General features: G+C 35.8%; 1 long non-coding RNA gene across 1 annotated transcript in view; it reads right to left on the minus strand.

Annotated features, from left to right (window-relative positions):
- Nucleotides 1-13,552: 13,552 nt before the first annotated feature.
- Nucleotides 13,553-16,382, minus strand: part of LOC309862753 — a 49,858-nt gene continuing 47,028 nt past the window's right edge. The window contains exon 3 of the long non-coding RNA XR_014310695.1: nucleotides 13,553-13,688. This is a non-coding gene — a long non-coding RNA (uncharacterized lncRNA). The remainder of the gene's footprint in view (nucleotides 13,689-16,382) is intronic.

Raw genomic sequence — 16,382 nt, forward strand, 5'->3', positions numbered from 1 at the left:
CCTTTTATTTCTCTTTGTTGTCTGATTCCTGTTGCTAAAACTTCTAATACTATGTTGAACAAGAGTGGTGAGAGTGGACATCCTTGTCGTGTTCCTGATCTCAACGGGAAGGACGCAAGCTTTTTCCCATTGAGGATGATATTTGCTGTGTGTCTTTCATAGATAGATTTGATGAAGTTCAGGAATGTTCCCTCTATCCCTATACTTTGAAGCGTTTTAATCAGGAATGGATGCTGGATTTTGCCAAATGTTTTTTCTGCATCAATTGAGAGGACCATGTTTTTCTTCTCTTTTCTTTTATTGATTTCTTCGTTCTATGACATTGATTAATTTGCAAATTTTGAACCATCCTTGTAGCCCAAGAATGAATCCCACCTGGTCATGGTGGATAATCTTTTTAATGTGCTGTTGGATCCTGTTTGCTAGGATCTTGTTGAGAATCTTAGCATCCATATTCATCAGTGATATTGGTCTGAAATTCTCCTTTTTGGTAGGGTCTTTGCCCCATTTGGGTATCAGGGTAGTGTTGGCTTCATAGAAAGAGTCTGGAAGTTTTCCTTCTCCTTCAATTTTTGAAACAGCTTCAGGAGAATAGGTGTTATTTCTTCTTTGAAAGTTTGGTAGAATTCCCCAGGGAATCTATCAGGTCTTTGGCTCTAGTTTTTTGGGAGGTTTTTGACCACTGCTTCAATCTCGTTACTAGGTATTGGTTCATTCATGTTGTCAGTTTCTTCCTGGTTCAATTTTGGGAGTCTATAGTTTTCCAAGAATGCATCCATTTCATCTAGGTTGTTTAGCTTATTGTTGATATTAACTTCTTATGATTGTTTCTACTTCCTTGGTGTTAGTTGTGATCTTTCCCTTTTCATTAATAATTTTATTAATTTGGGCTTTCTCTGTTTTCTTTTGGATTAGTGTGACCAATGGTTTATCAATCTTATTGATTCTTTAAAAACGTCAGCTTCTAATTTCAGAGATATGTTATACTGTATCTCTGGTTTCTACCTCATTGATCTCAGCTCTAATCTTGATTATTTCCCTTTTACGTGTGGAGTTGGTTTGATTTGTGGTTAATCCTCCAGTTATTTAAGGTGTAGAGATAACTGGTGTGTCCTGGATTTTTCAATTTTTTTGAGGGAGGCTTGGATGACTATGTATTTCCCCCTTAGGACCACCTTTGCTGTATCCATAGGTTTTGGACCGAAGTGTCTTCATTTTCATTGGTTTCCATGAATTGTTTCAGTTCTTCTTTGATCTCCTGGTTGATCCAAGCATTCTTTTTTTTTTTTTAAGGTTTTATTTGTTTATTTGACAGACAGAGATCACAAGTAGGCAGAGAGGCAGGCAGAAAGAGAGAGGGAAGCAGGCTCCCCACTGAGCAGAGAGACCGATGTGGGACTCGATCCCAGGACTCTGAGATCATGACCCGAGCCGAAGGCAGCGGCTTAACCCACTGAGCCACCTAGGCTCCCCTGATCCAAGCATTCTTAAGCAAGGTGGTCTTTAGCTTCCAGGTGTTTGAGTTCCTTTGGAACTTTTCCTTGTAATTGAGCTCCAGTTTCAAAGCATTGTGATCTGAGAATATGCAGGGAATAATCTCATTCTTTTGGTATAGGTTGAGTCATGATTTGTGACCCAGCATGTGGTCTATTCTTGAGAAGGTTTCATGTGCATTTGAAAAGAATAAGTATTCTGTTGTTTTAGCGTGGAATGTTCTGTATATATCTCTGAGGTCCATCTGGTCCAATGTGTCATTCAATGCTCTTGCTTCTTTATTGATTTTCTGCTTCGATGATCTGTCTATTTCTGAGAGAGATGTGTTAAGATCTCCTACTATTAATGTATTCATATCAATATGGCTCTTTATCTTGATTAACAGTTTTCTTATGTAATTAGCTGCTCCCATATTGGCAGCATAGATATTTACAATTGTTAGATCATTTTGGTGGATAGTCCCTTTAAGAATTATGTAGTGCCTCCTGTATCTCTGACTACAGTCTTTAGTTTAAAATTTATTTGTCTGATATGTGAATCCCTACCTGGCCTTCTTTGAGGTCCATTGGCATGAAAGATGCTTCTCCATCCCTTCACTTTCAGTCTGGGTGTATCTTTAGGTTCAAAATAGATCTCTTGTAGACAATATATGGATGGGTCCTGTCATTTTATCCAATCTGCAACCCTGTGCTGTTTTATGGGTGCATTAGGCCAATGTGTCCTGGGATCGGGCACATTGAGAATGATTATTGATAGATACATTTTTATTGACATTGTGTTATCTTTGAAGTCTTTCATTCTGTAGATTGTCTCTTTATTTCTGTTCAATTCTATTCTTAGTATTTTTCCTCTTTTATAGAACCCCCCTTAATTTTTCCTGCAGTGTCGGCTTAGTGGTTGCATAGTCTTTTAAGCCTTGCCGGTATTGGAAACGCTTTATCTCTCCTTCCATTTTGAACGTCAGTCTTGCTGGATAAAATATTCTTGGCTGCATTTAGTGCCCTGAATATATCTTGCCAGCCCTTTCTGGCTTGCCAGGTCTCTGTGGACAGGTCTGACATTATTTTGATGGGCTTTCCTCTGTAAGTAAGGAGCTCTTTTTCCTAGTGGCTCTCAAGAGATTATATCTATAATTATGATTCCTCAATTTGACTATCAGGTGCCTTGATGATTTATTGGAATCTATAATCTTGGGTGGAGACCGTTCAGCCTCTAGTCCATGAACGCTGGTTCCATTCACAAGATTGGAAAAATTTTCACAAAGAACTTGTTTCACTATATCTTCTAGACTTCCTTATTTCTCCTCCCCTTTAGGGATTCCAATAATTCTGTTGTTGGAATGTTTCATGGCATCATTTATTTCCCTGATTCTGTTTTCGTGGCTTCTAAGCTGTGTGTTCCAGGCTTCCTCCTGATCCTTTCTCTCTATCTGTTTGTCCTCCAGATCACTAATTCTATCTTCTGTCTCAGTTACCCTAGCTTTGAGAGAATTTAGATTAGATTGGAACTCATTGAGAACATTGTGAACCTCATCTCGGGTAGCTTTCAGCTCTGCCCCAACATTGTGAACATCATCTCTGGTCACTTTCATTTCAACCCAAACAATTCTGTTTGGTCATCCATGGCTTTTTCCAACCTAGCTATTGCTTGGATAATTGTTAGCCTGAATTCTCTTTCTGATATATTGTCTATGTTGATAGCCGTTAGCGCTTTTGCAGAAGGCCCATTCTCTGCATTTCTTCTGTTGGGCATTCCTCCTCCTAGTCATTTTGGTGAGAGATGACTGAATGGATGTGGCTGGATGTATCGACTGTGGTGCAGTCAAGGTGCACCCTGGAATGCTTCTGAGCAAGCAGGATTCCCCACCCAAATGAGAGAAAAAAAGAAAAGAAAAAGAAAAAAAAAGAGAGAGAGAGAGAAAGAGAGATAGGAAAAAAAGGGAAGATAAAAGAAAAGGTTCATCCCAAATGGACTCCAAGGTAAGATTTCTGAAGTACACAAACAGAAATAGACAAACAAAAAGACTGATAAAAATATATGACAAGAGAAAAAAATATATATATAAGCAAATAAAGGAAGAACCTCGTCAAAAGAACCCCTATTATAAGATTTATATACTATCAGGACAAACACAAAAACACAGAAACACTGGTGGAAGAAAAAGATGAGAGAGTGGTAATAAATTCTCAGTGTGGGCAAGGTAGGTTGTTTTGATTCTTCCTGGATGTATCTTGATATCCTTGTTAAAGGAATCAACTTTCCTAAGATATAGGGGGATTAAAATTTGGTTTACTTATAGGGGTAGCATTGATTGGGGAAAGGGGATTATGTTGAAGTTTAACTCTATATGAATATTAGAAAATAAACTAGGAATAAACTAGACTAAACTGAACTAAAATTTTAAAAAAATTTAAAAATAGAAATGCAAAAGAAAAACAGAAATGTATGTATCAACAAGTTCAGGTTAGAAGGTTATTATGGAATTTGATGTACTGGAAATCTCACTGTGATGGCAAATAGGTTAAAAAATTATTTATATATAAAAAAATGAATGAACCAGAATAGTGGCAACAAGTTAAAAATAAAAGTCGTCCTATGAAGTACTGGTGGTTGTTCTCTTGTAGTCTTTTTTTTTTTTTTTTTTTTTTAGTTTCCTGGTTGGTTTTCTGGGGGAGGGGCCTGCCACGTGGGTTTTCAGTCAATGATGTTCCCTGAGTTAAGTCCTCCCACCCCTCTCAAGGGGGTGGGCTCTGAGGAAACTGGTTTTTTTCAGGCTTTTATTCTCTGGCGGTTTTTATGTTTGTTCACTTTTTTTTTCTCTCACCTTGACCGCTTTTGATGGTTTTTGTAGGTTTGGAGGAAAGCAAACTGCACCCTGGCCTCCCTCTCAAAGAGAAGCCTCAGTCTGGCTACAGAGCCCAAATAAATTCCCCCTTGGCCGCTGGCAGAACAGGTTACGAGTCACAGTCCCTGGGGACCCAGGATCTTTTGCTTGTACCCAAAACCACAGCAGCAGCGGCTGTCTGGGCAGCCCTAGACTGCCAGAGAGGTTCCAAGCAGTGATCGCACACTGAGATTTCCCCACTGGCCTGGCCTGGGAGTGCCTGGTCTTTCCAGGTCTAAGAGCTCAGGGCTTGTACACACCTCTCTCAGGTGAGTCTCAGGCTCTGTTAGCATGGCTTGGCATTCTGCCATCTGGCGAGGCTCCCAGCCCCTCACAGGAGCTGGACCCCACGTGTTCTTGGGTGCGCTGGTGGCTCAGGAACCAAGGTCTGGTTTCTCTGCCGCACTCTCTTTGGCTCAGTGCCAGGGGAGGCTGTTGTGGGTCCCGGGACTTAAGCCTTTGTCCCTAGCCACCCCAATTCCCATAAATTCCACCCCCCATGATCCTTTGCTCTCTTTGAGTGTTTTCAACCAATCTCCAAGTTAATGCTGGTCCCCAGACACAGGGCACTCTCATACTGGGGTATCACTTTCCAATCAATCACCTCTGGTGCTCCCTCCCCCTTTTGTTTATCTTCCAATATCAGTTTAATATTCCCACTCCATTTTACCTGCTCACTGGTGTCTTCTGTCCCGTAGAGATCCAGATGTGTATAATTCTGATCTCAGGCTTATTTCGTGGGTGATCGGAGTTCTTTGGTAGGTAATCAGCTCACTTTAGGATACAGGTTGAAATGGCGCCTCCTCCTACTTCCCCATCTTGTCTCCCAATCTCACCATAAGAGACTCTTAATCTCATGAAACAAACTGAGGGTTGCAGAGGGGAGGGGGTAGGGAGAGGGTGGTTAGGTTATGGACATTGGGGAGAGTATGTGCTATGGCTTGTGTTTTGAAGTGTGTAAACCTGGCAATTCACAGACCTGAATCCCTGGGGCTAATAATACATTATATGTTAATGAAAAAATTTAAAAGAATTCAAAAAATAAAGGCTTAAACATTATTTACTCTAAACAAATACATAATGCTTTTGATTGCATTACAGCAAGCCTGATTTTAGTTTTATATGTACCCCCCAAAATATGCATTAAAAACAACTTCTGAACATTTTCTTCAGGTATTTTCATAAAATCTTAAATTCCCATTGTCTATACCTTATAGGTGCACACTCATAGAAATTATAAGTCCTAAGCACCTGGAGGACTCAGTCATTAAGTGTCTGCCTTTGGCTCATGTCATGATATCAGGGTCCTGGGATTGAGTCCTGCCTGGGGTTCCTTGTTCTGCAGGAAGCCTGCTTCTCCCTCTGGTTGCCACTTCCCTTGCTTGTTCTCTCTCTCTTTCTTTATCTCTGATAAATAAATAAATAAATAAATAAATAAATAGAATTTCTAAATAAATAAATTACAGACACAAAACTCATTCAGAATACAAACATCTGACTTTATAGCATATGAACTTTCCATTCCTATGTATTGCAGAATGCTCTTGAAAGAAGTTGTGCTAAATTATACTCCCTTGGATGAACCTGATGTTGGGTATAATGGAGGGCACATATTCCATGGAGTACTAGGTGTGGGGCATAAACAATGAATTCTGGGACACTGAAAAGAAATTAAAAAAAATTAAACTCCCATTATTTTCCATATTTCTCGTTTGTATTAACTATAATATTTTTAATGAAAATTTTTGCTTGAAGTATCAGCTTTTAAAAGATATGTTGAATTTCCCCTTGGTTGTCTCTATTTTGTCAAATTTTATCCAACAAACTGGAACACTTTTGTTATTTACACTCTGTGTTATTATATATACTTATTTTTTTTCAAATGTCTCTATTGGTAGCTTTTACGCTTTCCAACAGTCATTCTATTTTTTTTCAGAAGCCTGAAATTTACACTGATATATCTTATGACTCTAATTTTGCTTGATATTTTTTAGTTTTTTGAGTATTTTACTTCCTTTTTAAATTTTTAAAAAATTTTGTTATAAGTAATTTTAAGATAACAATATCCCCTTATAATTTTTCAAAGTTTAGATGCCAACTTTGGACTGTAACTCTTTAAATTAGGTATTAAAATTTAATTAATTAATTAATTAATCAGAGAGTTTTTTAGAATATACTGAATTCTGTAGATCCACTTCTGAGAGTGAATTTCATAAGCTTTCAGACACACATAACTTAAAATACTTGTTTAGAATTCTTATATACCCTTAAACCTCTGGTTCATTATTAAATTCTAAAAGAACATGCTACTAATAATCTCCATATATATAATACAATTCAACAACATCACACTTAGTAAAAAAAGAAAACAAAACTTACAATTCATAATAATCTGCTCACATAAATGAATATTACAATGACTTTTTTTCATAATCTAAATTCAGTGAGATCACTATCACAAAATTTGATATGTATTGCAACAAAAAATGTTCAAATTTGTAACTACAGCTGTCACAAATTTTATCTATATATAGAAATAATCTTGTCTATGTTATTAGTTGTCTTGGGGGAGTCAAAAGTTATACATGGATTTTACACATATATAGATTTTTCAGCTGAGTAGGGTGTCAACATTCCTAAACCCCACATTGTTCATGGGTCAACAGTAATGTTGTATACCAATTATACCTAAAAAGAAAAACAAGCAAGCAAACTCCTTTACCTGCCTTCCATCTGGTAGTTTTCTATACAACCAATGTCATTGGTTTACTAGTGTTCAGATTTAATACATCACATTGGAACACTTAAAAGCACATGTTAAACCACTGCTCCTGGAAGATGTTCATTCTCTAGTAATGATAGAGTCTTGTGTACCTAATTTGATTTCTGGGGCCCAATTTCCTAAAATGCATAATAAAAGGGCCTTGGCAATCTTTAAAAACAAACAAAAAAAAAAAAGAAAGAAAGAAAAATAAAAACTAGTGTTGTCTAGAAACTTCATTGAATACTCACCTATCCTTACTCTCTCTCCCAATATTTTATTTTTATAATTATTTCCAAATTTTAATCTATTATATTATTATTTCTCCATTTAGAATCTTTCTTTATTTTATTCAGTTAGCCTGCATGTAATACATCTTTAATTTTTGATGTAGTATTTAATGATTCATTAGCTACATATAACACCTTCCTAGATGTGTTAGAAATGGAAAAACATTCCATACTTATGGATTGGAAGAACAAATATTATTAAAATGTCTATGTTATCCAGAGCAATCTACACATTCAATGCAACCCCTATTAAAATACAATCAATATTTTTAGCAGAGTTGGAACAAATCATCCTAAAATTTGTATGGAACCAGAAAAAGACCCTGAATAGCCAAGGAAATATTGTAAAGAAAATCAAAGCTGATGGCATCACAATTCCAGACTTCAAGCTCTATTACAAAGCTGTAATCATCAAGATAGTATGATACTTGCACAAAAACAGACATAGATCAATGGAACCCAACACAGAATCAAGAAATGGACCCTCAACTCCACTGTCAATTGATCTTTGACAAAGCAGGAAAGAATACCCAATGGAAAAAAGACAGTCTCTTTAACAAACAGTGTTGGGAAAATTGGACAGCCACAAGTAGAAACTAAACCATTTTCTTATACCATAAACAAAGATAAACTCAAAATTGATTGAAGACCTAAATGTCAGACAGGAATCCATCAAAATCTTAGAGGAGAAAACAGGCAGTAAGTTTTTTGACCTCAGCCACAGCAACTTCTTGCTAGACATGTCTCCAGAGGCAAGGGAAATAAAGGCAAAAATGAACTATGGAGCATTCATGAAGCTAGAAAGCTTTTACACAGCAAAGGAAACAGTAGACAAAACCAAAAGACAACCTACAGAATGGGAGAAGATATTTGCAAATGTCTTTTCAGATAAAAGGCTAGTATCCAAAATCTATAAAAAACATATCAAAATCAACACCCAAAAAACACATAATCCAGTCAAGAAATGGGCAGAAGATATGAACAGTCATTTCTGCAAAGAAGATATCTAAATCGCCAACAGACACATGAAAAGGTGCTCAACATCATTTGGCATCAGGGAAATACAAATCAAAGGCACACTGAGATATCAACTCACACCAGTCAAAATAGCTAAAATTAACAAATCAGGAAATGACAGGTGTTGGCAAGGATGCAAAAAATGGGGAACCCTTTTACACTGCTGGTGAGAAGGCAAGTTGGTGCAGCCACTCTGGCAATTATAGAGGTTCCTCAAAAAATTGAAAACAGAGCTATCTGATGACCCAGAAATTTCACTACTATGTATTTATCACAAAGATACAAATGTAGTGATATACAAGGGCACATGCACCCAATGTTTATACCAGCAATGTCTAACTATAGCCAAACTATAGAAAGAGCCCAGATGTCCATCGACAGATGAATGGATAAAGAACATGTGGTGTATAAATACAATGGATTACTACTTTGCCAACAAAAAATGAAATCTTACCATTTGCAACAATATGGATGGAACTGGAGGGTATTATGTTAAGTGAAATAAATCAATCAGATAAATAATTATATGATTTCACTCATATGTGGAATTTAAGAAACAAAACAGGATCACAGGGGAAGGGAGGTAAAAATAAAATTAGATGAAATCTGAGAGGGAGACAAACCAAAGAGACTCTTAATCATAGGAAGCAAACTGAGGATTGCTGAAGGGGAGTTAAGAGGGTAAATGGGCAATGGGCACATGATGTGATGAGCACTGGCTGTTATATGCAACTGATGAATCACTGAACTCTACCTCTAAAACTAATAATGCACTATATGTTAATTAATTTAGTTAAAAAAAAAGCTATTATCTTTACCCTTTTTTACTCAAGCACATTTGTTAATATAAACAATTATAATGACTTTATTTTGTCCTTATTGAATCTTATATTTCCATTCTAAAATAGGAAAAAATATGGAATACCTGCATAACTTGATTATTATCTCAAATTAGCATTCTCCCAAGGGAATGGAAATTCCATGTCTTTTAGTTTAACATTCTCCTTTTTATGTCATTTTTTTCAGCTTACAAAACTTTGAACCTTGTAAGTAAAAATTACATAATTCTGAACCTATATTTTCTGAAGAACTCCATAAACCATCTGATATTCTTGAGAGGAACAAGAAGAATCTCCTCATGGAAGAGGTAAACAACAATGGTGTTTGTAAATCAGAAGTCACAAATGTTATTTGTGCCAAAGGTGAAGGAGCATGTCATAATATCAGACAGGGAGGTATTAGTGGAAAATACAATGATGACTGGAAGCAGAAGAGAAATTAACCAAGATACATTAATTTTAAAAAAGAACAGAAGTTTGTTTAAATCTGATGAATAGAAGAGAGTAAATCATTTTAACAATATAGGATTTATTGGGGTGACTGGGTGGCTCAGTTATTAAGTGGCTACTTTAGACTCAGGTCATGAGCACAGGTTCCTGGATTGAACCCCACCCAGGGCTCTCTGCTCAGTGGGGAGTCTGTTTCTCCTTCACCCTCTGCCTCTCCTCCTGGCTCGTGAACTCTTCCTCTCTTTCTCTGTTACAAAAATAAAATGTTGAAAAACAAAAACAATAACAACAAAAAATATAGGATGTATATTACTGACCTGATACAGTGGATTCATCCTTCCTTATAAACATAGTTCAAACAGCCAGTGACTAAGAGTGAAGTCAATACAGAAATAGATACTGAGCAGTCTGGTTTCTACCCAGTTCCCTGAAAATAACATTACTTTAGTCGTTGACATGTCATATAAACATTTAGGTTAAACCTAACCTCTTAGTTGTGTGTGTATATGTATGTTTATACACACATTTTCATTAAAGTGTTGCTTCTATTAAACTATTTTCAGAGGACAAGAATTGAAAGACCCCTGCCCTGGAAAGTCCCCTCCCCTGGAAGATAGATAGGATAACTAACCGCTTGTTTGCTTTTCTGTGAACCGCTGGCTTTTAGGCGTAGATTAGGTTATTAATTGCGTGACTAATTGCTCTTTTGCCCTTCTGTAACTGTTTCGCTTATAGAATTAATAGAAGACGCCATGATGGCATTCCTACCTTCCCCCTTCTTGTTCCCCCTCCCTGCCTCCCTCCTCCCGCGCACGGGCCCTCAGAACCAATCAGCTTGTTCCCCCTTCCCGCCTCTCTCTTCCGCGCGAGTGGGTCCCCAAAGCCAATCAGCAAACTCCACTAATGCCTTTTTCAAAAGTTCTAACTGTCAACCAATCAGTTGCGCCCCACCCAAAACTTGTTTGCACCTGTCTATAAAAATCCTGCACCACCCCAGCCAGGTGTGCTCAGCTAGCAGGAGCTGCTGACCACCCGCAGGCGCGCGCTGACCACCCGCAGGCGCTTGCGTAACAATAAAGAACCTCTTGCTGATTGCATCCAGTGGCAGTGTTGGATTCTTGGGTAAGGGGATCCGCGGGTCTTTCAGAATCATGAATATTTCATTTCCTTTATTCAGCTTCCTTGAGAGTGCTATGAGATAAGCACTTATTAAATGCTGTTGTTATTATCTTGCTTAATAATGATGATGAAAAGGGAATACAAACACCAGACACTTGCTAGAGCTAAACAGGCTTCCTGTACATTGGAATATTCTGCTTAGTTCAATATTCTGCTAATTAAAATGAGAGGCATTCTCTTTGATAGTAGTCTTTCTTGAAAACTTTTATGGAAGTGTATTTTGAAACTTAAATTATTGAACATAACTAAAGTTCACTTAAATAAAAACCAAAACACAGTCAGAATACCTCACTTAACAATGCTGATATATTTTTACAATTATGAAAGACATTACCTTTTACATGTTTAATGAAAAAAAATTAAGAATAGAATTCGACATGATAAATTGAAATGATTAGTAGAAATTTATTCTATTACCAAAATAGAAAGGGAGATTGAAATCTTAAACAAGGGTAATCCATCTTTGAGATTCCTTTGGCAAATAATCTTATCTCTACCTTAATCACCTTTTTTGTAATTTTGCAGAACTCTTCTCATTTGAATTATTGCTTCTCCTACATTTGTTAGCCTAACTATTTTAAAAAAATATTTTATTTTTATTTATTTGTTTGAGAGAGAAAAACAGCAAGAGAAAGCATGAGCAAGAAGGTCAGAGGGAGAAGCAGACTCCCTGTGGAACTGGGAGCCCAATATGGGACTTGATCCCAGGACCCCAGGATCATGACCTGAGCTGAAGGCAGTCGCTTAACCAACTGAGCCACCCAGGCAACTCAGCCTAACTATTTTTATTATATTATGGCATGTAAATATATAAGAATGTGTTAAACTTAAGAACTATAAATCCTTTTAATATATAGAACAAATAAATCGATTTAAACTTAAATACTTAGAATGTGCTTAATCATATTTATATGGCACAATTTATACTATCATAAAATCTCCAATATTAAACTATTTCAGAAATAATTTCCACTACTTCTCACATTTTAAAACATTTTTGGAAGCGCCATGACAGATTTTTTTTTTTTAATTTTATAAGCAAAAACACTGAAGCACATTTATTTTAACTTTGTAAACTCTTAGAAGTTTCATGTGTTTTTGTGGAAAGAAAGAATCCTTTGTCAATCACATAAATACTATTTCTGGCTTTCAAACATTTTCTATAAACAATGATACTCCTCTTATTTTACAACCTATTAGCATGAGAAAATCATGCAAATGTCCTTGTGACTAAAATATAAAGCTCAGCATACAGAGAAACTAAAATTTATTCTATTTATGGAAAAGCTTATTTTCTCCTTCAAAATTCACATAATAGGTTTTCAAAATAGATATGCTTAATCTTGTTTTTCTGTCATTCGGAACAGTAATACATATGGTTCTTAAAAATAAAGTGTTAACGTTGACATTTTAGAAAACAAACACATCTCATTCATGCATTTAAGAATTCTTTACAGAAATTCAAACTCTACATATACCTGCAGTAGTGTCTTATTTCAAAGGCTTATTGTGGTACCTTTAAATGTAATTGTACTTAATGCTATAAAAAAATAGTATCAGTGAGATCATTCCCATCTTTTTTTATACCGTGAAAACTGAGTCTTTAAATGTATACTGAGTCTTAAAATTATTCATTGTAATGCTAACTCAGCTTTATTATCCTCTAACACCTTTCAAAGTGGAGATGAGCATAGGGAATGTCCCTTTGAAAAGAGTCAGCTGTCAATGAATTAGAAAAGGATATACTTGAGAGATCAGTCAAAATAAATGAAATCAATCCAGTACTTTTTTTTTTAGACATTGCTAAAGCAACAAAAACTCTTTAGTACAAAAAAATGCCATCTGAATCAAAGTGACTTATAAAGTCAAAACCAAACAAACAGAAACAACAAAATAAACCTATAATTGTTCACTGCTCATTTAAAACGATTAGTGTAAAAGCAACTATACAGGGAGCCTGGGTGGCTCAATTGGTTAAGCAACTGCCCTCAGCTCAGGTCCTGATCCTGGAGTCCTGGGATCGAGTCCTGGGATGGAGTCTGGCATCTGGTTCTCCCTCTGACCCTGCCCCTTCTCATGTTCTCTCTCTCAAATAAATAAAATCTTAAAAAATATATATATTAAACAAAAGCAGCTACACAATTTCTGATTAAGTTCAGTTTAAACAGTTATTGGATAATTATAACAATGTTTATGTATACTCAGTACCAAACACAAATGGCTAAGCACCATTTGATACATAATTAAACCTTCTCAACATCCATATAAAATAAAAAAAAATATTAGGTATATTATTTTACAGATGTGTAAAATGAGGCTGAGACACATTAAGTAATTGGCAAAGAGCTTAAATCTTAATCTGTCTCACAAGATTTATAGCTATTATTTTATATACTGAGCAGTTATCATAGATGATATTCAGCTTAATTTAAAAAAATTTCAGGTGGCAATTCCAAATTAAAATTGACAGCTGATGTTTAATCTGATTCACATAGCTATGATTTAACTATGCACATTCACAGTATACTTAACCAATGATAAATTTTGACACAAAGATTTATCTGAACTATTAAAAATAGTTATTTGAAAAGTAGTGGCAACTTTCAAAATATCTCACCTTCTCTCAATTCCAGACGAAAGTTGGTCATGACACTTTCTTTTCCTGATACTACATAACATTTTAGAGTGTTTAGTTGTATGAACAAAATTTTAAGTTATTCAAGGGCTTTTCGCTATATACTTTCTCTTCTGCATTCTGTATGATGTCAGGAACTCTGTGGGTGTTTAAGAAGGATTAATTGGTGTCAATGGCAATAATGACTTCTATTATCTCCTTAAGTATTGATACCATTAAGAAGGTGATACTTAAAAGGATCTAACTTTATAATTTCTAACAATGACCAGTGATTTAATATGAAACAGAATTTTCAAGAGAATAAAAATAGAAAATTAGCATAGAATAAAGATTACCAACTGTATCATAGTCTTTTTTTTTTTTTAAGATTTTATTTATTTATTTGACAGAGATCACAGGTAGGCAGAGAGGCAGGCAGAGAGAGGAGGAAGCAGGCCCCCTGCTGAGCAGAGAGTCCGGTGCTGGGCTCCATCCCAGGACCATGGGATCATGACCTGAGCCAAAGGCAGAGGCTTTAACCCACTGACCCACCCAGGCGCCCCCTGTATCATAGTCTTAATAAATTGAAGTTACAATTACTCAGACCTATGCTTGGCGAAGGATATTTGGTAGGCATTTACAGATACCCATTAAGCAAATCTATTTATGAAAGGTGTAATCACATAGAAGAAAATCAATACGGTAAAAAGAACACTGGATTTGGAACCAAACTGACTGTGAGTAACAGTTGCATTATTTGTAAGTGAAACATCTTGATCATATTATTTAGGCTTTAGCCATATTTATTTACTTATCAGACGAGATCGGGCGCATTCAGGGTGGTATGGCCGTAGACTATTTACTTATCAATAATGGAAATAATCACATCTTACCTCACAAGCTTATCTTTATGTCTCAATAAATTAAATAACAGATTACCAAATTAATAAAAATATCCAACCACATTAAAAGGTCCAGTTATATTTTAATATAATATATATACTATATTAAATACATATTTAATATAATATATAATCCAGTTATATTTTGTATATAATATATATGTTTCCTGTGTGTGTGTGTGTGTGTGTGTGTGTGTGTGTATGGAGGTTTTATTAGGATTCTAAAGAAAAGCAAAAAGGTGTCTGAGGGTGAAGAGGGTAAGGGCTTGGAATTGGCAGGTAAGGTAAAGAATCTTTGAGAAAAAAATTTACAAATATTCTAAGAATTGAAGGGTAAATAAAATCAGTCAATCATAAAAAAAAAAAAAAAAAACCTTCATGTGCAGCTTTCCAAGCAACATAAACATCCAGCACAATGGACAAAGGGAGGAAGGGCTTTACTTAATTCAGCAACAGAGTATGAAGAGTACTAGGGTAAAAACTTAAAGATGTAGGACAGGGAAATCCAAGAAGGACTTTTCAAAGAAAATAAAGCACACAAGATTGAGACGGTGTGAATGATAAGCTAGGGGGGAAAAAAATACTTAAAAATTACACCAAGAGATTAAATGAGACAAGACAAACATTTCTTTGAAGTTGTTGCTATAAAGATCAATAGTGACATTAATAAAAACAGCTCAGGAGAAGTATTGCAGAGAGATGGCACATTTCAGTTATTTAAATACTGAATGTGGTCTATTTCTTCTGAAATATGCAGAAAAGACTCAATATACAATAAATAGAGGTTGCAATTAAAACTAAACAAAATTCTACTAAATGCATAACTGATGGGAAATGTATCATTGCAAGAAAGTAAGGAATATCTCAGAACTACTAGCTGGAAATTGGTGTTTGAGCCAGTTAGGGATAGACTTGGAGATTGAATTTGGCTTTTTTTGGTAGTCAAGAGGCCTGGAAGTTTGCAGTGGTTTTGTCAAACAGATGAAGTGAATCAAGGCAGGAAGTGGGAACTAAAGTGACAAAATAAAAACTCAATTTTCCAAGGTCTCACTGATTACTGACCAGAGACAGGAAAAGAGCAGAGATTTTGTTATCTATCTTTGAGGCCTTCAGAACATATAAAAATTGTTAACATCTGTACATGAGCACTATTCTAATACTGTAGTGGGATGGGAAGAGGTCAGATGCAGATCAAGAGAGAGAAAGCAGAACAGATCTTATCATTTTGTTCCCCAGACTACTCCAGGGAAAAGACAACACAAGACAGGACCAGTTAGGGAGAAGTCCTGGAACCAATCACAAAGCAGAGTGAGAAAGAATACTGAGCACAAGTCTTTACTGTGGTTTCCATAAGAAAGGAGGGGCTAGACAGGGTAAGCCTATTTAACATTGGCTACTTTGAATTATTTTGGGGCACACTGGGGCTTAGAAGCTCCCTTCTTGTCTGTTACTTGAGCCTAGGGCAATGGGGGCAGGAGTATAGTGGCTAGAGTGTGAGAATCCAGTAAGGGAGTTGGTTAGGAGTGTGGATTTAATTAGCGGCTCAGCTTAGACATTGTACTCGCCTCTAGCTAGGGCCTCAAAACTGAGTGAAGGCAGTATCAAAAACAAAAACAAAAACAAACTATATTATAAGTACATAGTACAAATAAGAATAAAATTTCATTATGATAATAAGAAATTGCAGAACACCAAGGACAAAAACAAAATCGCATACATATCCAGAGAAGAAACAAGAAGAAATTGCAAGAATAATATTTATATCACTTAATACTTTGCAACGGCAATATTATTAGCTGGAAGAAAATGAAACTGTATCTCCAAAGTATTAAGAAAAAATAATCCTTTTTCTGGATTCAGTGTGCAATTAAACTAAATTACAAAACAAATAAATATATGAGTTTATAAGAAATGGTACTTATATGTCAGACATTTTGTTTTAAAATATGACA

This window comes from Mustela nivalis (assembly GCF_964662115.1).
Source record: "Mustela nivalis genome assembly, chromosome: 4".
NCBI lineage: Eukaryota > Metazoa > Chordata > Mammalia > Carnivora > Mustelidae > Mustela > Mustela nivalis.